Below are 21,741 nucleotides of genomic sequence, written 5' to 3'. Positions count from 1 at the left end.
GAGGCCAACATCATACTCAATGGACAAAAACTGAAAGCATTCCCCCTGAAATTAGGAACTAGACAAGGCTGTCCACTCTCTCCACTCCTATTCAACATAGTGTTGGAAGTCCTAGCCACAGCAATCAGACAAGAAAAAGAAATAAAAGGTATCTAATTTGGGAAAGAAGAAGTAAAACTGTCATTATATGCAGATGACATGATAGTATACATAGAAAACCCTATAAACTTCACTAAAAGACTACTCAATATAATAAGTGAATTTGGCAAAATAGCAGGGTACAAAATAAATATACAGAAATCTAAGGGATTTCTGTAAACCAACAATAAAATATCAGAGACAGAGACAAAATAGAAAATACCATTTACTATAGCAACAAGAAAAATAAAGTACCTATGAATAAACTTAACCAAAGATATAAAAGACTAAAGAAAGAAATAAAGGAAGATACAAATAAATGGAAGCAAATACCATGTTCTTGGATGGGAAGAATCAACATCATCAAAATGGCCATACTACCCAAAGCAATTTACAGATTCAATGTAATACCTATTAAAATACCAATGACATATTTCACAGACCTAGAACAAATACTTCAAAAATTCATATGGAACCAAAAAAGACTCCGAATAGCAAAAGCAATCTTGAGACAGAAGAACACAGCAGAAGGAATCACAATACCAGACATCAAACAATACTACAAAGCCACTGTGATCAAAACAGTCTGGTACTGGCATAAGAACAGACATATAGATCAGTGGAACAAAATAGAGAGCCCAGAAATAAACCCAGGCCTCTGTGGTCAACTAATATTTGACAGAAAAAGGAGAAACATAAAATGGAGTGAGAAGAGCCTCTTTAACAAATGGTGCTGGGAGAACTGGACAGGAACGTGCTAAAAAAAATGAAACTAGACCACCAACTTACACCACACACGAGAATAAAAACAAGATGAATCAAAGATTTAAATGTAAGCTGTGACACCATAGAAATTCTAGAGGAAAACATAGGCAGGAAAATTTCAGATATCCCATGTAACAATATTTTCACAGATACATCTCCTAAGGCAAGAGAAATAAAGGAAAAAATATACAAATGGGACTACATCAAACTAAAAAGTTTCTGCTCAGCAAAAGAAAACATCAGCTAGATGAAAAGGAAACCAACCATATGGGAAAACATATTTGCCAGTGATATCACAGACAGGGGACTGATCTACAAAATATATAAAGAGCTCATATGACTCAACATCAAGAAAACAAACAACCCAATTAAAAAATGGGCAAAGGACCTGAATAAACACTTCTCTGAAGAGGACATACAGAAGGTCAATAGACACATGAAAAAATGCTCAACATCACTAGCCATCAGAGAAATGCAAATAAAATCCACAATGAGATACCACTTTATACCAGTCAGAATGGCCATCATCAACAAGTCAACAAACAACAAGTGCTGGTGAGGATGTGGAGAAACATGAACCCTACTGCACTGTTGGTGGGAATGCAGACTGGTGCAGCCACTATGGAGAACAGTATGGAATTACCTCAAAAAACTAAAAATGGAACTGCCTTTTGAACCAGTGATTCCACTGCTAGGATTACACCCAAAAAATCCTAAAACCCTAATTCAAAAGAACTTATGCACCCCTATGTTTATAGCAACATTGTTTACAATAGCTAAGTGCTGGTAACAGCCTATGTGCCTATCTGTAGATGAGTGGATCAAAAAACAGTGGTACATTTACTCCACGGAATACTATGCAGCAGAGAGAAAGAATGAACTGCTGTCATTTGCGACAACATGGATGGAACTAGAGAGAATTATGCTTAGTGAGATAAGCCAGGCAAAGAAAGAAAAATACCATATGATATTACCTAATACAGGAAACTAAAGAACATAAACAAATAAACTAAATAGGACAGGGAGCAGAATAGCAGTCAATAGCTGGGAGGGGGGAGGAAGGGTAGGGGGATAAGTAAGGGAAGCGTTTAGTCAAGGAATGTGTATAAATGACTCATGGACATGGATAACGGGGAGGGATATGATTGTGGGTGAAGGGGTGGACTGTGTGGGGCAGAGCAATGGGGGAAAAATGGGACAACTGTAATTGAAAAACCAAAAATAAAAAATTAAAAAACAAAACAAAACAAAACAAAAAAGAAAAAAAAGAAAAGGAAATCAATCAATGTAAATCTGGGTGCTTATTCTTAATTCAATAAGGACACCAATTTCCAGTCTTTTTGTAAAATTATTGCCCCTCCAGTAAAATTAGTTAGCTAAAACTAGGTAGGCAAGTCTATCTCCTGTATGCTGGGTTCTGAATCATTTCTAATGACAAAATTCTTCCACATTCCTTTCTCCCAGCCCATACTCCTCTGAGCCTATAATAAACTAAATAGGAATAATTCTAATGATTGGGCTACAACACAAGACCAGGACTTTTAGTACTTGGAATACAAGAATATGTCCCATATTTAAGTTGCTAGTAGGGTTGATACTTTTACTTGCATTTTAAAAGGGAGGAAACAAGCATAGGATGACTAAACAAAGTGCCTAAGCTCATGCAGTTACTAGATGAGAGAGTTGCAGCTTTAACTTATGCAGTTGGGCTTTAGCTTCCTCTCCTAACTATACACTATACTGACTCTCATTATCGTTATTTTTAAGGGCATAACTATTATTATTTTCGTTAAAATATCATTCCATAGCAAGAGTTGGCAAATTACTGTTCACAAGCCAAATATGTCCCTCAGCTTGTTTTTTATGGTTCATGAGGTAATATTTGTAATTTATGTGATGATGAAGACAACGAATTCTGAACTTCAGTTAAGTGAAATGATATTCCCTGTGACAGCTAGTTTTATGTGTCAACTTGACTAGGTCACAGAGTGCCCAGATGTTGGCCAAACATTATTATGGACACTTCTATGTTTTCAGACAAGATTAACATTCAATTGGTGGTCTTTGAGTGAAGAAGACTGCCCTCATTCAATCAATTAAAGGTCTGAATAAAACAAAAGGCTGACCCTCCCACAAGAAAGGAAATTTTCTTGCCTGTAGGCTTAGAAGTCAAACTGGGGTATTGGCTTTGCCAATTTTAGACTTGCTGGCTTCCATAATCACATGAGTCAATTCATTAAAAGAAATATCTATATATTTATATCTAATAAATGTAACACATAATTCTTCTCATTAGTTACCTGTATTACAAAAAGTTCTACTCCATTACTATTATTATATTTTTAATTTTACCAGTAAAAATTTTATGGAAATTTGCTTTTTTTCATTATATAAATACAAAAAGAATATCTTCAATTTTTATCTCTTAACACACAAAGTCTAAAATATTTACTATATGGCACTTTACATAAAATGTTTGCTACCTCCTGAACTATAGCAATGAGTCTGTGGTGGAATGTGAAGTAGCAGTTATTTTGATCAATTGTTCACATTTATTGATTGTTTGGCAAAAGAGAACCACAGTGTATCCAGCATAACTCTCCACTTGGATGGTATTAGGGAAAGCCACAGAGCTGATTCAAAGATAAAACTGGTAGAGGTGACATGCTAATTGATGAACTGGTTCTGAGTAGAACATTGAGGGCTGAAAGACAGGGCTTTTAAAGATCTGTGGCTAGGTTATTCTCAGAGAGAACTTTGAGAATCACTCCCTAGAGTCTGGTTTCTTTTGTAATAGGAACATCGTCGATCTTACCAACTTTATAGGTAATTTCTTCCTTTTACCTACTGCACAGGTCCATGTTCTTCAAAGGAAAATCCTATCCCCTTTGTCTTTCTGAAAATTCATATAATGTATGAGAAAGGGACAGTATTAGTCAAGGTTCTACAGAAATGTGGTACTAATAGTATGTGTGTGTTTATATTACAGAGAGAAAGAGAAAGAGAAATTTATTTAAAGGACTTGGTTCATGAGAATACAGAGGCTGGCAAGTCCAAAACTTACAAGGGGGTGGGGGGCGGCAGGCTGGAGACCAGAGAAGAGCTAGTGTTGAAGTTCAGGTTTGAAGGCTGTCTGCTGCAGAATTCCCTGTTGGTCAGGGGAAGTAAGTCAGTCTTGTTTTATTCAGGCCTTCAACTAATTGGATACAGCCCACCCACATTATGGAGGGCAATTTGCTTCACTAAAATTCCTCTGATTTAGTAGTAAATATCATTAAAAAATACTGTCACAGAAAGGTCCACAATAATGTCTGACCACATATATTTGGACACCATGGCCCAGTCAGGTACACACATTAAATTAATCATCACAAAGGCTAACTTATATGGGGGTGGGATGATTGGTGGGAAAAGGGAACATTTGGCCAAGGCAGCAGTACCCATTTGCTGCAAAATAGGGATATACAACTGAATAACTACTGCTGATGCAAATATCCAGGAGCATGCTTTGCTTAGGATATCTTTCTCTGGCTCTTCTTGCCCTTCTAAATTCTGCTAGAACTTTGGAGCTCTGCCCAAGTTCCATTGCCTCCAGAAGTCCTTTCAGACACTTCAGTCCTTATTCGACACCCCTTTGCATCTCTGAGAGCACTTGCTATCTGCCCACAGTTAGATCCTTCATTAAGTTCTCTTATACTGTATGTTATTCTTGCCTTACAGAAACATCTTTGTAATCTAAAGACAATAATGACTCAAAGTCATCAAGAAATTGCAATTATGTTCACTTTAATCTGCATTGGGGCAATTCACACCCCAGTGAATCTATGACAGATTGTTGAAGAATAATATAATGTTTATGAAAGTACTTTGTAAACCACAAGCAATGATAGAAATAGAAGATTTTTATTACCATGATACTCTATTTAAGAAGACAGGGCATGGGAGTAAAATGCATTTTATAAATTTTATAGTTCTAACTCTAAAAGGTTTAACACTTAGCTGTTCTGGGAAAACTCAGCTATCAATAGGAATATTTCTTAGAGGGTAATGTATGGCAAAGATGTTCCTATACTATCCTGATATTCCTCCATTATGTGTTTTTAAAACTACATGCCTTTTTAGACTTTAAAATTATGTTTATTTTCATGTAATGGGTACCTACTAGATAAATGGTTTCCCAGGTTCATTATATATTTGCATGTTTTAATTTAAAATTAAAGATTCCAATTTAAATATGTCAGAATTTTCTAATTCATCAACATTTTTTTGATAAGTTGTTTAATGTGTTTGGCATGAGTGTACAGGGCCCGAAGACCTTGGGATTGTCAAAATATTGCCCCTCTCCTAGTTTTCACCTTTATCTTCAGGAATAAAGATGAGCCCCAAAACTTTGTACTTCCGGAAAAGTCTCCAATCCTCTGTAATTATGGACCTAGAGCTAATATTGTAATGGGATGTGACTTTTGGGGGTGTTGGGAGGGGGATACTAAATTTTGCATGTAAGGTGGACATGAATCAGTGATGGCCAGAGTGCAGACTATGCTAACCAGTCTTCAAGATGGCCTCAGTGGTTCTCAACTCCTGACATTAATGCCTTAGTATAGTCCACTCCCACAGTAAATAAGAGCTGACTTGTGTAATCAGTAGGATACTGAAAAAATTAGTGTATGTCACTTCCATGAAGAATGACATAATAAATGTTTATTGATTTAAACAGAAAAAAACCCTCTCTTCATAGTCTGTCTTCCAGGCCACTAAGAGTAAACCGTGCATCCTGTATCCTCATTTGTGTTTGTCACCTTTTTGCCCCAACAGAAATCTGACTCTCCCCTGAGGGCCCTGCTTCCCTGAAGACTTCAGGGCTGGTGGCTGTTATCTACTATTCCTAGTCTCTGGGCAGGGAGGCAGGGTAGGTGTCCTGCTTGCTTCTCCTTGGTGCTCTCAGGCCATTCTCCCTCCCATCTCCTCAAAAATCTCTGCTTTGAAGCTCATGCTCTCAGACTACATACACTACTTGCTATCCCTTGTTGCAATGATCTGTAGATCTCCAAGTGTCACCCCACCTCATTCCTTGATGTTTTAGTTCCTTGCTCTCTGTTACTCTCTGTGGAGTCAAAACTGCTGTGTGTGTGTGTGTGCGCGCGCGCGTATATGCGTACACGTGTAATTTTTGTATTCTTCTGATTCCTTGGACTCTTAGTTGTTTAACTTGATGTTGCCTAAGGAACACGTCCTTCATCTTATCTCAGCCATCTCTCTAAAGGTCAAACTCTGGAATTATCCAATGACCACACCCTGTCACCGGCTCTGTTACAAGCATCCCGCTCTCTGGCCTCTCCCACCTATGTTGCCAGTTCATTCCCTCTAATACTCTAAACCCCAACAATTTCTTTAACACACTGGAATCTATAATCCAGGAGTCCTACCACCTTTATACCATCCCTTACTTCCCTGTCTTGAGTACTTTCTCCCTTACTCAGCTTAGATTTTATGGCCCAACTCTTTTTTGACTTTGTGCCTACATCCACATAGCTGAATCTGGCTGGAGAAAACTCTACAACTGTACTTACCAGTCTCACTTAAAATATAAAACCATTAACTTTAGGTAGACAGGTTCTTGTTCCCTTTTAGCAAGCCTATGACATTTCCCAGGTCAGATCACTCTCCCACCCCCTAGAAAGACCATTTTACATCTTCTCATTTCTCTTCAGACTTCCAGCACCTCCTTGCCTTTTATTGCTCTCAATGAGCATTATTGCTTTCACTGAGAAAGAGGAACTGATCAGGTGTTTTATCTACATGTGTTTTGTTCTGATTAGCACACTGAGCTCCTTTCTAAAGAAAACCTCCCACTAGTGCAAGAGATCCTGTGCCTCTTGCCTATTCAAGAACACCCAGATTTGTTTAATCAAATTTCCCCCTCCACCAGCAGCGCTACAAACTGCATATAAATTTGAAGTTTCAGGTTTTGACCTAAAAAAAATTTTTTTTTAAACCACACATCCTGCCAGCCACTTCACTTTTGCTTCCTTTCAGAGGAAAATACCTGGAAAGACTGGTTTATTCTTTTTTTCCCCAATTCTTTTTATTGCTGTTCAATTAAAGTTGTCCCACTTTTCACCCATTGCTTCCCCCACCCCTCCGACCCCTTCTGGCACAGTTAATCCCCACCCCATTGTCCAAGTCCATGAGTCATTTACATTAGTTCCTTGACTAGACTCTTCCCTTTCTTTCTCCACTACTCTCCCTCCCTCCTCCCCTCAGGTCACTGTCAGTCTGTTGCTTGTTTCCATGCCTCTGGTTCTGTTTTGCTCATTTGTTTGTTTTGTTCATTAGGTTCTTGTATTAGTTAAGGTCATATGGTATTTGTCTTTTGCTGCCTAGCTTACGTATTTCACTAAGCATACTACTGTTCAGTTCCATCCATGTTGTCACAAAAGGTTCCTTCTTTCTTCCTGCTGCATAGTATTCCATTGTGTAAATATACCAGGTTTTTGACCCACTCATCTACTAATAGGCACTTAGGCTGTTTTCAGTACTTGGCTATTGTAAATAGTACAACTATGAATATGGGTGTGCATAGGTTTTTCTGAATTGGTGTTTCAGGATTCTTCAGGAATAATCCTAGCAGTGGAATCACTAGATCAAAAGGCAGTTCCATTTTTAGTTTTTTGAGGAAATTCCATACTGTTTTCCACAGTGGCTGCACCAGTCTGCATTCCCACCAACAGGGCACTAGGGTTCCCTTTTCTCCACATCCTCGCTAACGCTTATTTTTTGTTGATTTGTTAATGATGGCCATACTGACCAGTGTGAGGTGGTATCTCGTTGTGGTTTTTATTTGTATCTCTCTCATGGCCAGTGACGTTGAGCATTCTTTCATATCACTATGGACCCTCTGTATATCATCCTCAGAGAAGTGTCTGTTTAGGTCCTTTGTCCATTTTTTAATTGGATTGTCTGTGTTCTCAGTGTTGAGTCGTATAAATTTTTTGTGTATTTTGGAGATCAAACCCTTGTCTGAGGTATCATTGGCAAATATGTTTTCTCATATACTTGGTTCCCTTTTCATCTTGCTGGTGTTTTCTTTCACTGAGCAGAAACTTTATAGTTTGATGTAGTCCCATTTGTTTATTCTTTCCTTTATTTCCCTTGCCCTGGGAGATATATTGGCAAAAATATTGCTGCATGGGATAGGTGAGATTTTACTGTGTATGTTTTTCTGTATGACTTTTATGATGTCATGGCTTACATTTAAATCTTTTATCCATCTTGAGTTTATTCTGGTGTATGGTGTAAGTTGGTGCTCTAGCTTCATTTTTTTGCATGTCCCTATCCAGTTTTCCCAATGCCACTTGTTGAAGAGGATATTTCACTCCATTATATGCTCCTTCTCCCTTTGTCAAGTATCAATTGACCATAGAGACCTGGGTTTATTTCTGGGTTGTTTATTCTGTTCCATTTATCTATAAATCTGTTCTTATGCCATTACCAGACTGTTTCAATTATAGTGGCCTTGTATTATAGTTTTATATCAAGTATTGTGATACCCCCTACTTTAACTTTCTTTTTCGAAATTGCTGAGGCTAGTCAGGTTTGTTTTTGGTTCCATATAAATTTTTGAAGTATTTGTTCTAGGTCTGTGAAATAAATCATTGATATTTTAATAAAGATTGAATCTATAAATTGTTTTGGGTAGTACAAACATTTTAATGATGTTAATTCTTCCCTTCAACGAACATGGAATATGCTTCTGTTTATTTGTATTATTCTTAATTTTTTTCTTCAGTGTTCTGAAGTTTTCTGAGTGCTGGTATCTTACTTCCTTAAGTTTATTCCTAAGACCTTTATTTTTCTTGTTGCTATAGTAAATGGGATTTTTTTTTTAGTTTCTATCTCTGATATTTCATTGTTGGTGTACAGAAATGCCTTCAATTTCTGAATGTTGATGTTGTACCCTGCTATTTTGCCAAATTCACTTATTACGTCAAGTAGTTTTTTGGTGGAGTCTATAGGATTTTCTATGTACACCATTATGCCTGCAAATAATGACAGTTTTATTTTCTTCTTTCCATTTGGATGCCTTTTATTTCTCTTTCTTGTCTGATTGCTGTGGGTAGAACTGCCAAGACCATGTTGAATAGGAGGGGAGAGAGTGGGCATCTTTGTCTAGTTCCTGATCTTAGGGGGAAAGCTTTTAGTTTTTGACCATTGAGTATGATGTTGGCAACAGGTTTTTCATATATGGCCTTTATTACATTGCGGTATGCTCCCTCCATTCCCAGTTTGCTGAGCGTTTCATCATAAATGGGTGCTGTACTTTATCAAATGTTTTTTCAGTATCTATTGATATGATCATGTAATTTTTGTCTTTCATTTTATGTGATGTATTACATTTATTGATTTGTGAATATTATACCATCCTTACATGCCTGAAATGAATCCCACTTGATCATGCTGTATAATCTTTTAAATGTATTGCTGGATTCATTTTGCCAATATTTTGTTGAGGATTTTAGCATCTATGTTCATCAATGATAATTGGCCTGTTGTTTTCTCTCTTTGTTGTTTTTTTCCCTAGTTTTGGATTTAGGGTAATACTTGCCTCATATATCAATTAAGTCCATTTGATCTAGAGAATTGTTCAGTGCCACAATATCTTTGTTGTTTCTTTGCTTGGAAGATCTGTCCATTGTTGACAGTGGGGTACTAAAGCCCCCTACTGAGTGTGTTGCTGTTGATATCCTTCTTGAATTCCTCCATATATATATATGAGTATTCCTATGTCAGGTTTATATATGTTTACAAGGGTTATAATCTTGATGGATTGTTCCCTTAAGTATCATGAAATGTCCTTTTTGTCTCCTTTTATGGCTTTTGTTATGAAATTTGTTTTGTCTGATATAAGTATTGCTACCCCAGCTTTTTTTTTCATGTCCATTTGCTTGAAATATATTTTTTTCCGTCCCTTCACTTTCAGTCTGTGTAGATCTTTTGTTCTGAGGTGGGTCTCTTGTAGACAGCATATATGTGGGTCATGTTTTGTTATATATTCATCTACTCTGTGTCTTTTGATTGGTGCATTTATTCTATTTACATTTAAGGTTATTGATAGGAACTTTTTCATTGTTATTTTCTCCTTTTGCATCTGTGTTCCTTTCTGTCTCTCTCTCTTTTTTCATCTTCTGAAAGCAGATCCTTTAGCATCTCTTGTAATGGTGATTTAGTGAAGATGTATTTTTTTAGCCTTCTTTTGTCTGGGAAACTCCTTATTTCCCCTTCCTTTTAAAATGAGAGTCTCTCTGGGTAAAGTATTCTTGGTTGTAGGCCTTTGTTTTTCATTGCTTGAAATATTTTTTGCCATTCCCTTCTGGCTTGTAGTGTTTCTGTTGAGAAATCTAATGATAGCCTTATCGGAGCTCCCTTGTATGTCATTTGCTGTCTTTCTCTTGCTGCTTTTAGAATTCTCATTTTGTCTTTCAATGTTGCCATTTTAATTATGATGTGTCTTGGAGTGGAGCTATTTGGGTTCATCATCATTGGGACACTCTGTGCTTTCTGGACTTGCATCGCTTTTTCTCTCCTCATGTCAGGGAAGTTTTCTGACATTACTCTTTCAAACAGGTTTTCTATCCCTTGTTCCTCTTCTTTTTCTGGGTTACTATGATATGGATATTATCATGTTTCATGTTGTTCTTTAGCTCTCTTAAACCTCTTTATTCTTTTTCAGTTTTTTTCATTTTGTTGCACTGGCTGGGAATTTTTTCTATGTTGTCCTCCCGCTCACTGATCTGATCTTCAGCCTCCTCTAGCCTGCTTTTGATTCCTTCTACTGTGTTCTTCAATTCAGAAATTGTATTCTTCATTTCCTCCTGGCTCTTATTGATAGCTTCTATGTCCTTTCTCATACTGGTATAGTTGTCAGTAAGCTTCTTTAACTTCCTTGGAGTTCTTTGCAGTTTTTTTTGAGCTCACTGAGCTCATTGAGCTTCCCTATAATCATTATTTTAAATTCCATGTCTGATAGTTTTCTTTCCTCTATTTCATTCAGCACTCTTTCTGGGGATTCCTCCTTTCCTTTTAAGGGGGGTTGTTTCTTTGTCTCCCCATTTTTGTGACTCTTCTTGTTTGTTGCCGCTTCTTAGATGGATCTGCTTTGACTTCTTGTCTTCATGTTGTGTCCTTCTGTCATAGGAGTCCTATGGGATTCAGTGGTGCATTCTCCTTGATCTGCTGAACTTGATATTCTTGGGATGCCCTTTATGCCATTCATTTGTACTGTCTGGTTGTACTTGGGTTTTGGTTGTTGTTGTGTTGCTTTTTGGTGGGTCCTTCCCTCTAGCTAGCTCACTAAGAGTCACTCCTCCCACCATGTCTTGTATGTAGTTATAGAGGTGCACTCTCTTTACTTCCTGATCTGCCCCTGGTGACATCAGATCATGTCCCTGTCTTGGCCCAGGCAGCCTGTTTGAGGCTACCACAGGTCTACTGTCTATGTCTGTCTCCTTTAATTGTTAATCTGTTGAATCTGTGATCAGCTGTCAGGCTTAAGCATTGAGGGCAGGGCATATTAATTCCTGTAGGCAGGGTTATTGATTCCCATCAGGCTGATGCCACTTGGTGGGGAGTGGTCTGTCTCCATTATGGGGAATGAGTCAGCACTGGGACCTGGTCAGATGCTCCCTCAGTTTTCTCCTCAAAGCCACCAATCCAAACTCTCCATAAGTGTCGCTAGTCCACTCTGCACTCCCTCTCCTCGAGCCCAGGGTAAGTGGGTGCTGGTGAATTTTCATATGTGGTCTCTTTAAGAGCTCTTTTTTCCAAGCTGTTTCTCAGGTCAGCAAAAAACCCCACAACTTTTAGTTTTTCACAGCTGGATACTATTTTACTTTCTGCTCTGTTGCTGTAGGCTGGGAAGCCCAGAGGGGGGTTTAGACCCTACCCTTCTCAGAGGCAACCCCCGGATGCTGAGATGTTTCTCCATCCCTTTAGCTGCCACCCATGGGAGCCCAGCAAGCCCTCTCATGTCTCTGCACTTCCTACCAGTGATGAAGCAGCCTTTTCTGTCTGTTCGTGGTTATAAGGCTTCTTTCCAGCTAGTGTGCAGTTGGTTATTATGGATGATTTCTCTACAGTTGAGTTATAATTCCAGATAGGTCCTGGAAGGAGGTTAGTATAGCTTCCATTTACTCCTCTGCCATCATGGATCTCCCGATTTGTCTATTCTTAATATCTTCAATTTTTCTCCTTTTGTATTTTTTTAAAAAAATCCACTTTAATTACTTTAATTCATCACCACCACATTACTGAAGCTATTCTCAAGGATGTTATTTATGTCGAGGTGTTCAAATGTTGATGCTTAGCCTTATTACTTCATCTACCAAAATAAGTTGAGACAGTTGATCCCTCTTTCCTTGAAGCACCTGGTTTACTTTGGCTTCTTGGTGTCCTCTTTCCTACCTCACTGGCCCCTCTTCTTAGTCTCCTTGGCCAAATTTTTTCCCTCCACAAGAATTCTCAATATTGGGGTCCTCTAAGGCCCAGTGTTTCAACCTCTTTTCTACTATGCTCACTCTTTGGGTGATCTTATCCAGGGTAAAGGCTTTATTTATTTATTTTAAAATTTATTTGTTGTTGTTTTTATTAGAGTTGCTCCACTTCCCCCCCGTTGTCCCCCAACCTTGTCCACCCCTTCTGCCATAATCAATCCCCACCCCATTGTCCATGTCCATGGGTCATTTATACTAGTTCTTGACTAGGCCCTTCCCCTTCTCAGGCTTAATGCTTTAAATACCAGCAGTACACTCATAAACTCCAAAATTTATATCTCCAGCATGGACCTTTTTCTAAAACTTGATTAATTCAATTGCTTCCTTAACATAGCATCTCAAACATATAGTGGTTTCTTAAACATAACCTGTCCAAAACTAAAATGCTAAGCAAAAGGTGTCCCAAAACCTGCTCTTTGCATAGTATTTCCCATCTCAACAAGTGGAGAACTTCATAGTTTTAGTTGTACAAATCAAAATTATTAGAGACACCTTTGACTCCTCTTTTTTCTCACACCCAAAAGCCAACCCAGACTTCTGGCCAAGATGGAGGTATAGGTAGACATGCTGCATCTTCCTCACAACTAAGAAGAATTTTAAAACCACTTGAAAACTAAAATAACAAACAAACAAAGAAATAAAAAAAACCCTAGAAGATCCAGGAAATCAAACTACATGGAGGTTCAACAAACACAAAAATAAAGAAGCAATAGCCAGACAGGTATAAGGGGTGGAGCCATGGCAGAGGGAGTGTGCTGTGGTGTGGCAGGTGTGGCATGGCAACAGTGGCTTTGGCAGCAGTGATTGGTGGCAGCAGCTGGCAGCGTGGCTGGCGGTGGCTTCAGTGGCCCAGGCACTGTAGCCACGGTGAAAAGCACAGTCATATATTTTAAATCTGGAAAGTGATCCCAGGCCCAGATCAGATTGAGCAGTCCACAGTTCCAGCCCCTAGGAAAATAGAGCTTCCTTGCTTCTGATTGTGAAAACCAGTGGGGGCTGGGGTAGTGGAAGAAACTGTCGATCTCCCAACTGATTCAGCTAATTTAGTATGAAAAGTGGGAGAAGTGTCTGGAAAAGGGGCAAGTACAAGGCACATGGCATTGTTCCCTTTCAGATTCCTCCCCCACATACAGTGCTACAATGTGGTGAAATGGGTCACCCCACACTGATGAATACCTAAGGCTCCACCCCTTACAAAATAACAGGAGCAACAGCTCTTCCTAAGACACAGAGACAAACACAGGAGGCTGTCAAGTTGAGGAGACAGATCAAGGTTCCAGTGGGAGAACTGAGTGGTGAGGAGATAGCCAACCATAAGAGATCTGCAGTTTAAAACATTCGTGATAATGATGTTCACAGACTTGATAGACAAGATTAAGTATGACAGGGAAGATATGAAGGCTATAGTAATTTAAATGAAGGAAAATCCACATGAAACTAGTGGTGAAGGGAAGGAAACCAGGGTTAATCAATGAATCGGAACATATGGAAGAAATAAACAGTCAACCAGCACAGAAAGAAGAAACAAGAATTGAAAAAAAAGGAGAGGCTTAGGAACCTCTAGGACAACTTTAAACATATCAACATCTGAATCACAGGGGTGTCAGAAGGAGAAGAGGAAGAGAAAGGAATTGAAAAATTATGTGAAAAATAATTACAGAAAACTTCCCTAATTTGGGGAAGGGAGTAGACATACATGTTCAGGAAGCACAGTAGGCCCCAAACAAACTAGACCCAAAGAGAACTACACCAAGACACATGATAATTAAAATGCTTAAGGTTAAAGATAAAGAGAGAATCTTAAAAGCAGCAAGAGAAAAGAAAAGTGTTACTTACAAAGGGATACCTATAAGCTGATTTCTCAAAAGGAACTTTGCAGGGAAGAAGGGACTGGCAAGAAATATTTAAAGAGATGAAAAGTAAGGATCTACAATCAATTTAGAACAGAAAGGAAAATAAAGTGATTCCCAAACAAGGTAAAGCTAAAGGAGTACATCATCACCAAGCCATTATTATATGAAATATTAAGGGGACTTAAGAAAAAGAAGATCAAAACTATGAACATTAAAATGACAACAAACTCACTCCTATCAACAACTGAATCTAAAAAAATAAGAACAAAAACAAACTAAGTGGACAACCAGAGTGGGAACAGAATCATAGGTATGGGAAGCATTTGGAGGAGTGTCAGCTGGAAGGGATAAAGGGGAGAAAAGGGAGAAGGAGGTGAAGGGGGGAAATGGTCCAGGGATTAAGAAGCATATTATGAGGGTGCAAAATTGACAGGGGGAGGATAAGAATAGTAGAGTAAAGGGTAAAGTCAAAGAACTTATATGCATGACCCATGGACATGAACTAAGGGGGGTGGGATTGCAGGAGGGAGGGTGGGTGCTGGGCAGAGGGGAGCAAAGGGAAAAGAAATTGGGATGACTGCAACAGCGTAATCAATAAAATATACAAAAAAAAAAAATCCAACCCATCAGCAGATTCTGCCAGCTCTTCCTTCAAAATATATACAGTCTGCTTACTTTTTACCATCTCCACTACATCCAGCCTGATGCAAACCATCATTATTCTGTCCGATTTACTGCCTCCTAACTGGACTTCCTGTTTCTTCTCTTGACCCTCCACAGTCTCCAGAGTGGGACAAAAGTATGTTTACAGTTGTTTGCATGGAAAATAATACAATAATTAATAAATAATAACAGAAGAATAAAGTCTGTGTTTCACATACTCACAACTGTAAACATACTTTTGCCTCACCTGTATTCTCTTCACAGCATCTATGGGGCTTCCTGTTTCATTCAGAGTGTTAGTGAAAGTCCAGATGGTGGTGTGAGACCCAAGATAATCTGGCCCCTACTTCCTCTATGACCCCATCTGTTGCACTCTGCCTTTCACCCACTTGGCTCCAGCCTTGCTACTCTTTCTGTTCTTCTCTGAACTTGCCCAGCATCCTTCAACCTCTGAGATTTGCACTTGTCCCCTCCTCTGGAGTGCATACTTTCCAAACATTGGCAGGTTCTCTTCCAATAGGCCTGTTCCAATAGAGATGCCTTCTCTTATCAACCTATGTCAAGTAGTAACCTCCTTTCTGTCACTTTTTTTCCCTTTGACCCCACTTATTATTCACCCTTAGCAATTATCAGAGCTTGATATACTAAATCTTTAAGGATTTCTTGATTTTTATTTTATTTGTACATAACCTTGATTGCTGTTCTAGATTCAAGAATAGTGCTTGACATTTGTAGATGCTGAACACATAGTTATTGAATGAATGAATGTATGACTCAAAAGATTAAATGGCATCAAAAGTCTAACATAAAAGTTAAAAAAAATGTTCCCCAGATAATAATGTCTGTGCCAGTTTGCCATAGACTCCTCTGAGAATCTCAGTACTCCATGAATCCTTCTGGTTTTGCTCTTCTTTAAAGCAGATGTGTCCAGAAAGGCAAGGCCTACCAAGGGCATACACGCAGGTTCTCTCTTGGCCAACTCAAGTTATATTTATAGTTGTACTTGCTAGAATAAACATTTGCATTTCCTACCCTATTCCTATCCCTCTCTTTTGTTTTTCCTGGCAAACTTTCAATGAGAAGTAAAAAGACATTGCCTAAATGCATGCTCTCTGAATTTTGGTCAATATTGGAAACTTCAAGATGTATTTTAGTGGAAGATGTTTTTAAAAACAATTTAAAGCTAGAATTACTTCTGGGGGATTCAACAAAATAGCCACTGCACATCCTCAGACAAGGGTTGGCAAAGATTGCTGAAGAAATGTAGGCTATGAGCTAACATTTGTACTCTCTGACACTGCCACCAGGAGATGGCACCAAAAAGGTGTTTGGGGATGTCCAGGTTGGCCAGGAGCTTTGTCCACTGGCAAAGGGACATACTGTATTTATGTGACAGACACTTTCTGTGGGCTCCTCCTGATTGTCTGACCCATTTGATTCTATGGATAACCTCAGGTCCTCTTAAAACCTAAGCTCAAACATTTATGAGTGTTCTTTCTTCAGATTCAAGAACTCACAATTTCACTGTGACCTCTTCAAAATGTGTGAGTCACATGAAGCACTCAGAGAAACATATCTTCTACTGTTTCTTGACTCTCAAAGTAAGTTACATAGAAAAGAGAAAGAATAAACTTTAAAATGTTTTTTGAACTGTCATTTGATGATGTTCTGCAATCTTCAGAAACTTGGTACATGTTACTGTTACATTAGGAAGAAAATGAGTTAAATAAGTGTTTTCAGCAGCATGCCTGAAAGTTAGTATATTGTCACTCAATAACCTGTTTCTGAAAAACCCCAAATGCACTCCAGTAGGTCCACAAGCTTTCAACTTCTGTCATATGTAGTACACCCAAAAGAAAAACAGGCAGCAAACTGACAGATTCTAATTTAGAAACCTAAATGTAAATCTTATACTGTTTTTGAACGTAAAAATGTGTCAGTCTTGCCTCTTCTCCTCAAATCTTATCTATAATTATGCTTTGTGGTGGAAAGAGGGCAGCATACTTTCTGTGCAGAACATTTCAGTTTTAAAAGCTCCTTGTGAGAGATTCAAGATGGAGGCAGAATATGTGGAAGTTACACTAACCTCCTCCTAGTACCAAACTGGAATTACAACTAAAATATAGAACAACCAGCCTGAATAACCAACTCACGGTAGGGTAAACTGAAGTCTTATATCCAAGGATTCACAGAAAAAGACACATCAAGACTGCTAGGAAGGACAGAGACATGAAAAGGGCTGGCCTGCTCCCAAAGACATGGAGGCTAAATAACATGTTACTAAACAATAAATGGGTTAAAAATGAGACCAAGGAAGAAATTAAAAGATACCTTAAAACATTCAGGTCTTTTGCCCATTTTTTAGTTGAATCGTTTGTTTTCCTGGTGTTAAGTCGTACGAGTCCTTTATATATTTTGGAGATCAAACCCTTGTCCAAGGTATCATTGAAAAATATAATTTTCCATATAGTTGGCTCCCTCTTCATTTTGATGATGTTTTCTTTAGCCATGCAGAAACTTTTAAATTTGATGTTGTCCCATTTGTTTATTCTTTCTTTTATTTCCCTTGTGCTGGGAGATATATTGGCAAAAATATTGCTGCATGGGATGTCTGAGATTTTACTTCCTATGTTTTCCTCTAGGACTTTTATGGTGTCACAGCTTATGTTTAAGTCTTTTATCTATTTTTAATTTATTCTGGTGTATGGTGTAAGTTGATGGTCTAGTTTCATTTTTTTTTTTTTTTGCATGTACAATTCTAGTTCTCCTAACACCATTTGTTGAAGAGGCTATTTTTAGTACACTTTATGCTTCTGCCCCTTTTGTGAAATATTAATTGACCAAAGAGACCAGGGTTTATTTCTGGGCTCTTTATTCTGTTCCATTAATCTATGTGTCTGTTTTTATGCCAGTACCAGACTGTTATTGGTTATAATGGCCTTGTAATATAGTTTGATATCAGGTATTGTGATTCCTCCTTCTTTGTTCTTCTTTCTCAAGATTTCTGAGGCTATTCAGGGTCATTTTTTTGGTTCCATATACATTTTTGAAATATTTTTTCTAAATCTGTGACATATGTCACTGGTATTTTAATAGGGATTGCATTGAATATATATATTGCTTCGGTAGACATATGAAAGGATGCTCAACATTACTAGCCATCAGAGAGATGCAAATTAAGACCACAATGAGATACCACCTCACACTGGTCCGAATGGTTATTGTCAGTAAATCAACAAATAAGTGTTGGTGAGGATGTGGAGAGAAGGGAACCCTCATGAACTGTTGGTGGGAAAGCAGTTTGATGCAGTTACTGTGGAAAGCAGTACAGAGCTACCTCAAAAAATTAAACATGGAACTGCTTTATGATCCAGCAATTTTATTTCTGGGAATATATCTAAGGGTACCTGAAATAATAACACAAGAGAATACATGCAGCATTATTTACAATAGCCACTAGATGAGTGGATAAAAAAAGCAGCAGTATATTTGCGCAATGGAATACTATTCAGCCTTAAAGAAAAAAAGAAAAGGAAATCTTATCTTTTGCAACAGTATGGATGGACTTGGAAAGCATTATGCTAAGTGAAATAAGCCAGTCAGAGAAAGACAAGTACCATACGATTTCACTTATATATAGAACCTAATGAAGAAAAACACTTAACAAACAAAATAGAAAAAGACATATAGAAAACTGACTGACAATTGTCAGAGGAAAGGAGGGTTGGAAGCCTCAGTGAAAATGGTGAATGGATTAAGCAAAGAAAAAACTCATAAACACAGACAACAACATGGTGATTAATAGAGGGAAAGGGGCATGAAGGAGGTAAGAGAGGGTAAACGGGAGAGAAATGGTGATGGAAGGGGTGGTGAACACACGATACAGTGTACACCTGAAACTTATATAATTTTACCAACCAATGCCACCCCATTAAATTTAATAAAAATAAAATATAAAGCTACTTTTTATTAATTCATATTTTTATTAGTAGGCCAGGAATTCTGCTTTTTAGAGCTCACACCTACATTTATGCAGCAACTCCTGATTTATAAGACAAATCAGAACTGAGTACTCTTGAACACAGAAAAATTACCACATACAAACTGAAAGTAAATTTTATAGCAAGGGTATCATTAGATGAAAATCTTTTGTCCCTTTATGGTAAGTAGTTGGATTTCTAACTTCCCGCCTATCAAGAGAAAACCTTAGACTCCCCACTCTTAATGACTACTTTCATATCTTAGGAATGCTCAGAGGTCAGATCTGGTCAAGCTCTCTGAGCCTACCAAGAATGCAGAATTGGATGCTTTAGCAGGGTCTCCAGAGGCAACATAGTCTCTATGAGAATAGATATGTGAATGGGCAGATTTAATTCAGTCAGCAGAGGAGAGGGCAGAAAGGGAGCAAAATTCAGATTCACTGAGTGACTATTATGTCTTAGGTATTGTAAGGTCCTTTATCTATGTTATTTAATCTTCATGACAAATTGAGTGTGGTGTGTACTATTTCACAGTTGTAGAAAATCTCCAAATGTTTGTATGTGACTTCAAAGTTTCTACTCTTTCTATTTTAAACCATGTACCTGAAGTTTAGAGAAATTGTTTACATTTAATGTGCATATATATATACACACACGTATATATGTGTATATATATATATATACACACATTCCCCCTGGCTGGTTTGGCTCAGTGGATTGAGCGTCGGCCTGCGAGCTAAGTGTCGCTGGTTCGATCTTCCAGTCAGGGCACATCAGAGAAGGAAAACTCTGACTCCAAAAAACCTCCGCTGCCTTGCGGCATACCTCTTCAGGGGAAAGGCTAAGGGAGTAAACCCCGACAGAAAATCCGGAGCCGGGGAGTCCCTAAGGCAGTTTGACATTGTAGTCAACACCGGCAACTCCTGCGGCGCACCTGAAGCCAAGCTGTATTGACTCCGTCTTTCCCTTGGACCCTTCAGCTGCGAAGAGAGGGGGGGGGGGTCTGCTGCATGGGCAACAGCAGACCCTCCATATCACCCTGCCCAGGCTCTGTAGCTTCAGCTTCACTGGAGAGGACACTCCAGCATCATCGCAAGATTCGATTCAACACGGGAGGAGACAGATACCGTGTCACTCCCGAGTCGGACTGCACAGCCATTCTCGGCGGTGCAGGTAGACTCTTAAGAAGCTACACCATCGTCTCTCGAGACGATGTATATATGTGTGTATATATATATATATAATTTAACAATTGTGTGGCTTGTACCTCATCTCTAAGAATATATTCAGTATATTTGTTACAAAGTCTTCACCTAATACTAAGTAATACCAATTAACAAAATTCTAATAGGTAACTATATTGTGGGTGGTATGTCTCAAAAGGGACACTTTTCCTTAGTTAATACTTCTCACCTGAAAATGCAATTCTAAGTAAGGATATTAACTAGTCCCTTAAGAAGTACTTGAATACTTCAGTGCAAATAAATCTTGCACACAATATATAAAAATCCTTTGTGTTGCATCTGAAATCTGATAAATATTTATTATAAATGCTGTTTGCTTTTAATCTGTTCAGGATATCATTTCTCCAGCTTCTCAGTAGTTAAACAAAAATGGCATTTACATTACAATACTTCTTGCCAATAATCTCATTTTCTGGTTTAGTCAGCAGCCCTTCATGGTTGATTAGTCTTTAATTATACAAATACCTACATATTAGAAAAAGTTTTATTTTTTCCATACTTTGAGCATGTAATTATTTTCTCTTGCATTCGATAACCTTTAATTTTAAGATTAAGCAACTGATTCTTTTTAGTATGGATGGGCCTTTTCAAGTGTTAAACAAATTTGGTTATTGTATTATAAGAAAAATTAACTTTGGGAAGCCTGTCATTGGTACATTTGACAGCACGCTGATCAGCTGTTATAGAATGACTTGGTATCCAAAAGATAAAACTTTATTCCTCTAGTTTTTTTTTCTATTTCTCCCTGTTTCTTGGTCTAAGAATGTGTAATTCAAGCAATTAAAGCCTATAATATACCTATTTTCTCATTTGCATAAATTTGGTCTGAAAGCAGATGCTTTACCTAAAAAATATTTCAACACAAAAGTTTATAGTTCTGGTAATAAACACCACAAACTATAAACTTATATAATTTTTCTATAAGAAATCCACAGAATGTTTAAAAATATAAGATTATCTTACTGAGTAAGATGGTGTTTCTCAAACTTGAGGCCAAATAGCAGTAAGACTTAGAAGTGGTACCTCCCATTTCAAAACACAACAGTAGAGATGGGGAAATCCTTGACATACTACCTGACAGAGTGCTGGATGCTTATTCCATATGAAATTCATTATCTCTCCTTGGCTACTAAGCCCAGAAAAACAACACTCATTTCCTTGTGGGAGTCATCTCAAGGAACAAACTAATTTGAGAATGTCACAGCACTCAATTAGCCATATTTTATATGTATCATGTTCTAGGTTCTATATTAGGCTTGAAGGACATAGAAGTGAATGACTCATAGATGAACTAAACCAAGCCTATGCTGTAAGACAGTCTTTGTTTGAAGTACACCAAGGAGGTACTTTAACTTTCCTTTATCCACAGTTTAATTCAGCTGGTGATAAAAAGCATCTTTTCTCTCAAATCCAGTTTTTACACAGATGTCTAACATTTTCTCTTGTTTTACTTTCACGGCTGACCACAGAAGCTGAATTGGACAGGACCACCGAGATCTTCTGGCCCAACATCTCTACACTATAAGAAAGCCAGTCATGTGGTTGCCAA

The 21,741-nt window shown here is 38.0% G+C and overlaps 1 protein-coding gene across 1 annotated transcript in view; it reads right to left on the bottom strand.

The window, feature by feature from the left end:
- POU6F2 (POU class 6 homeobox 2) overlaps window positions 1-21,741 on the bottom strand; it is a 724,957-nt gene that overhangs the window by 123,817 nt on the left and 579,399 nt on the right. The gene's annotated exons all lie outside the window — the stretch shown is intronic.

Source organism: Furipterus horrens, unplaced genomic scaffold (genome assembly GCF_987537825.1).
Source record: "Furipterus horrens unplaced genomic scaffold, mFurHor1.1.pri manual_scaffold_9, whole genome shotgun sequence".
Taxonomy (NCBI): domain Eukaryota; kingdom Metazoa; phylum Chordata; class Mammalia; order Chiroptera; family Furipteridae; genus Furipterus; species Furipterus horrens.
This window is presented reverse-complemented; position numbering and strand designations above follow the sequence as displayed.